This window comes from Durio zibethinus, unplaced genomic scaffold, assembly GCF_047325235.1.
Source record: "Durio zibethinus cultivar Kanyao isolate XHJ-2024 unplaced genomic scaffold, ASM4732523v1 HiC_scaffold_3, whole genome shotgun sequence".
In the NCBI taxonomy this organism is placed as follows: Eukaryota; Viridiplantae; Streptophyta; class Magnoliopsida; order Malvales; family Malvaceae; genus Durio; species Durio zibethinus.
This window is the reverse complement of record NW_028323044.1, coordinates 9,488,970-9,493,969: the sequence shown is the minus strand read 5'-3', so window position 1 is coordinate 9,493,969 and position 5,000 is coordinate 9,488,970.

Genomic DNA, 5,000 nt, shown 5'->3' with positions numbered 1-5,000 from the left:
CTTCACGTGAAGTTTCGTTGCAAGATGACTCGTTTTCTATTTTTCACGATTTTCGAAACTTTTTGCGGTTCGGGATTTTTTAGAATTTTTTCAGAAGGAGTTCTGGCCCCAAATTTTGTGGACGTGATCCTTCTATTTTTGTTGGCATGCACAAAAAAATTCAGCTAAAAACTCGAACCGGAGAAGATTTCGTGACCGTTTGAAAAAAGTGTCCCCATTTCAGACACTTTAACGGCTACTGGCAGCAAACCTGTAAAATCTCAAACGCTCTTTAAGGGGGTGTGAGTTCTCAGAGGTTTGATGAGGGATAGGGGGCCAACACAAGGGCCAAGTACCAGCACCCATCGCACGTCATGTGCGCACACCCCCCCGGCCCCCCTCCCAATCGCCGGAACCCCAATGCCGCCGGTCAGGTTCTCCGGCGGTACTCCGGCGGTACTCCGGCGATGCTCCGGCGATGCTGTCCCGAGTGAAAAAAATGCGGCACCAGCACATGCTGGAGCCAAGCATGGGCACCGTGGCTCAAAATCGAACTCCGGCCAAGGCCTCGACCATCAATGGCACATGATGACGCATGGTGATGGCACATGCATCGACCATCATCGGCATAGGCTGCCCTTCGGTACGGGCACCTGCCTCGACCGCCATCGGCACAAGCTGGGCCCTGGTGTGGGTTGTTGCCTCGATCACCAGCGGCACATGCTGAGCCTTGGTGCGGGCGGTTGCCTCGAGCACCATCGGCAGACCCTGGGCCCTGGTGCGGCCGGTTGCCCCGATAACCATCGGCACACGCTGGGCCCTGGAGCGGCCGGTTGCCTCGATCACCATCGGCAAAAGCTGGGCCCTGGTGCGGGCGCTTGCCTCGACCACCATCGGCACACGCTGGGCACTGGTGCGGGCGCTTGCCTCGACCACCATCGGCACACGCTGGGCCCTGGTGCGGGCGCCTGCCTCGATCACCATCGGCACACGCTGGGCCCTGGTGCGGGCGGTTGCCCCCAGCACCATCGGCACACGTTGGGCCCTGGTGCGGGCGCTTGCCTCGACCACCATCGGCACACGCTGGGCCCTGGTGCGACAGGTTGCCTCGACCACCATCGGCACACGCTGGGCCCTGGTGCGGGCGCTTGCCTCGACCACCATCGGCACACGCTCGGCCCTGGTGCGGTCGGTTGCCTCGAGCACCATCGGCACACGCTGGGCCCTGGTGCGGGCGGTTGCCTCGACCACCATCGGCACACGCTGGGCCCTGGTGCGGGCGCTTGCCTCGACCACCATCGACACACGCTGGGCCCTGGTGCGGCCGGTTGCCTCGAGCACCATCGGCACACGCTGGGCCCTGGTGCGGTCGGTTGCCTCGACCACCATCGGCACACGCTGGGCCCTGGTGCGGGCGCTTGCCTCGACCACCATCGGCACACGCTGGGCCCTGGTGCGGCAGGTTGCCTCGACCACCATCGGCACACGCTGGGCCCTGGTGCGGCAGGTTGCCTCGAGCACCATCGGCACACGCTGGGCCCTGGTGCGGTCGGTTGCCTCGAACACCATCGGCACACGCTGGGCCCTGGTGCGGCAGCTTGCCTCGACCACCATCGGCACACGCTGGGCCCTGGTGCGGCCGGTTGCCTCGAGCACCATCGGCACACGCTCGGCCCTGGTGCGGCAGGTTGCCTCGACCACCATCGGCAGCCTCGACCACCATCGGCACACGCTGGGCCCTGGTGCGGGCGCTTGCCTCGACCACCATCGGCACACGCTCCGCCCTGGTGCGGTCGGTTGCCTCGAGCACCATCGGCACACGCTGGGCCCTGGTGCGGCAGGTTGCCTCGACCACCATCGGCACACGCTGGGCCCTGGTGCGGGCGCTTGCCTCGACCACCATCGGCACACGCTCCGCCCTGGTGCGGTCGGTTGCCTCGAGCACCATCGGCACACGCTGGGCCCTGGTGCGGCAGGTTGCCTCGACCACCATCGGCACACGCTGGGCCCTGGTGCGGGCGCTTGCCTCGACCACCATCGGCACACGCTGGGCCCTGGTGCGGGCGCTTGCCTCGACCACCATCGGCACACGCTGGGCCCTGGTGCGGCAGGTTGCCTCGACCACCATCGGCACACGCTGGGCCCTGGTGCGGGCGCTTGCCTCGAGCACCATCGGCACACGCTGGGCCCTGGTGCGGTCGGTTGCCTCGAGCACCATCGGCACACGCTGGGCCCTGGTGCGGCAGGTTGCCTCGACCATCATCGGCAGCCTCGACCACCATCGGCACACGCTGGGCCCTGGTGCGGGCGGTTGCCTCGACCACCATCGGCACACGCTGGGCCCTGGTGCGGTCGGTTGCCTCGAGCACCATCGGCACACGCTGGGCCCTGGTGCGGCAGGTTGCCTCGAGCACCATCGGCACACGCTGGGCCCTGGTGCGGCAGGTTGCCTCGACCACCATCGGCACACGCTGGGCCCTGGTGCGGGCGGTTGCCTCGACCACCATCGGCACACGCTGGGCCCTGGTGCGGGCGCTTGCCTCGAGCACCATCCGCACACGCTGGGCCCTGGTGCGGCAGGTTGCCTCGAGCACCATCGGCACACGCTGGGCCCTGGTGCGGCAGGTTGCCTCGAGCACCATCGGCACACGCTGGGCCCTGGTGCGGGAGCTTGCCTCGAGCGCCATCGGCACACGCTGGGCCCTGGTGCGGCAGGTTGCCTCGAGCCCCATCGGCACACGCTGGGCCCTGGTGCGGTCGGTTGCCTCGAGCACCATCGGCACACGCTGGGCGCTGGTGCGGGCGCTTGCCTCGACCAGCATCGGCACACGCTGGGCCCTGGTGCGGCAGGTTGCCTCGATCACCATCGGCACACGCTGGGCCCTGGTGCGACAGGTTGCCTCGAGCACCATCGGTACACTATCGGCCCTGGTGCGGGCGGTTGCCTCGACCACCGTCGGCACACGCTGGGCCCTGGTGCGGGCGCTTGCCTCGAGCACCATCGGCACACGCTGGGCCCTGGTGCGGCAGGTTGCCTCGAGCACCATCGGCACACGCTGGGCCCTGGTGCGGGAGCTTGCCTCGAGCGCCATCGGCACACGCTGGGCCCTGGTGCGGCAGGTTGCCTCGAGCACCATCGGCACACGCTGGGCCCTGGTGCGGTCGGTTGCCTCGAGCACCATCGGCACACGCTGGGCCCTGGTGCGGCAGGTTGCCTCGACCACCATCGGCACACGCTGGGCCCTGGTGCGGGCGCTTGCCTCGACCACCATCGGCACACGCTGGGCCCTGGTGCGGGCGCTTGCCTCGACCACCATCGGCACACGCTGGGCCCTGGTGCGGCAGGTTGCCTCGACCACCATCGGCACACGCTGGGCCCTGGTGCGGGCGCTTGCCTCGAGCACCATCGGCACACGCTGGGCCCTGGTGCGGTCGGTTGCCTCGAGCACCATCGGCACACGCTGGGCCCTGGTGCGGCAGGTTGCCTCGACCATCATCGGCAGCCTCGACCACCATCGGCACACGCTGGGCCCTGGTGCGGGCGGTTGCCTCGACCACCATCGGCACACGCTGGGCCCTGGTGCGGTCGGTTGCCTCGAGCACCATCGGCACACGCTGGGCCCTGGTGCGGCAGGTTGCCTCGAGCACCATCGGCACACGCTGGGCCCTGGTGCGGCAGGTTGCCTCGACCACCATCGGCACACGCTGGGCCCTGGTGCGGGCGGTTGCCTCGACCACCATCGGCACACGCTGGGCCCTGGTGCGGGCGCTTGCCTCGAGCACCATCCGCACACGCTGGGCCCTGGTGCGGCAGGTTGCCTCGAGCACCATCGGCACACGCTGGGCCCTGGTGCGGCAGGTTGCCTCGAGCACCATCGGCACACGCTGGGCCCTGGTGCGGGAGCTTGCCTCGAGCGCCATCGGCACACGCTGGGCCCTGGTGCGGCAGGTTGCCTCGAGCACCATCGGCACACGCTGGGCCCTGGTGCGGTCGGTTGCCTCGAGCACCATCGGCACACGCTGGGCGCTGGTGCGGGCGCTTGCCTCGACCAGCATCGGCACACGCTGGGCCCTGGTGCGGCAGGTTGCCTCGATCACCATCGGCACACGCTGGGCCCTGGTGCGACAGGTTGCCTCGAGCACCATCGGCACACTATCGGCCCTGGTGCGGGCGGTTGCCTCGACCACCGTCGGCACACGCTGGGCCCTGGTGCGGGCGCTTGCCTCGAGCACCATCGGCACACGCTGGGCCCTGGTGCGGGCGGTTGCCTCGAGCACCATCGGCACACGCTGGGCCCTGGTGGGTTTAGGCACATCTTCAAATTTCTGCCGTGCCAATGCCATTTTTATGGCTTGTAAATTCATACAATGGTCCCCTAAGCCTTCACGTGAAGTTTCGTTGGAAGATGACTCGTTTTCTATTTTTCATGATTTTTGAAACTTTTTGCGGTTCGGGATTTTTTAAAATTTTTTTATAAGGATTTTTGGCCCCAAATTTTGTAGGCATGATCCTTATATTTTTGTTGGCATGCACAAAAAAATTCAGCTAAAAACTCGAAGTAGAGAAGATTTTGTGACCGTTTGAAAAAAGTGTCCCCATTTCAGACACTTTAACGGCTACTGGTAGCAAACCTGTAAAATCTCAAATGCTCTTTAAGGGGGTGTGAATTCTCAGAGGTTTGATGAGGGATAGGGGGCCAACACAAGGCCAAGTACCAGCACCCATCGCACATCATGTGCGCACACCCCCCCGGCCCCCCTCCCAATCGCCGGAACCCCAATGCCGCCGGTCAGGTTCTCCGGCGGTACTCCGGCGATGCTCCGGCGATGCTGTCCCGAGTGAAAAAAATGCGGCACCAGCACATGCTGGAGCCAAGCATGGGCACCGTGGCTCAAAATCGAACTTCGGCCAAGGCCTCGACCATCAATGGCACATGATGACGCATGGTGATGGCACATGCATCGACCATCATCGGCATAGGCTGCCCTTCGGTACGGGCACTTGCCTCGACCGCCATCGG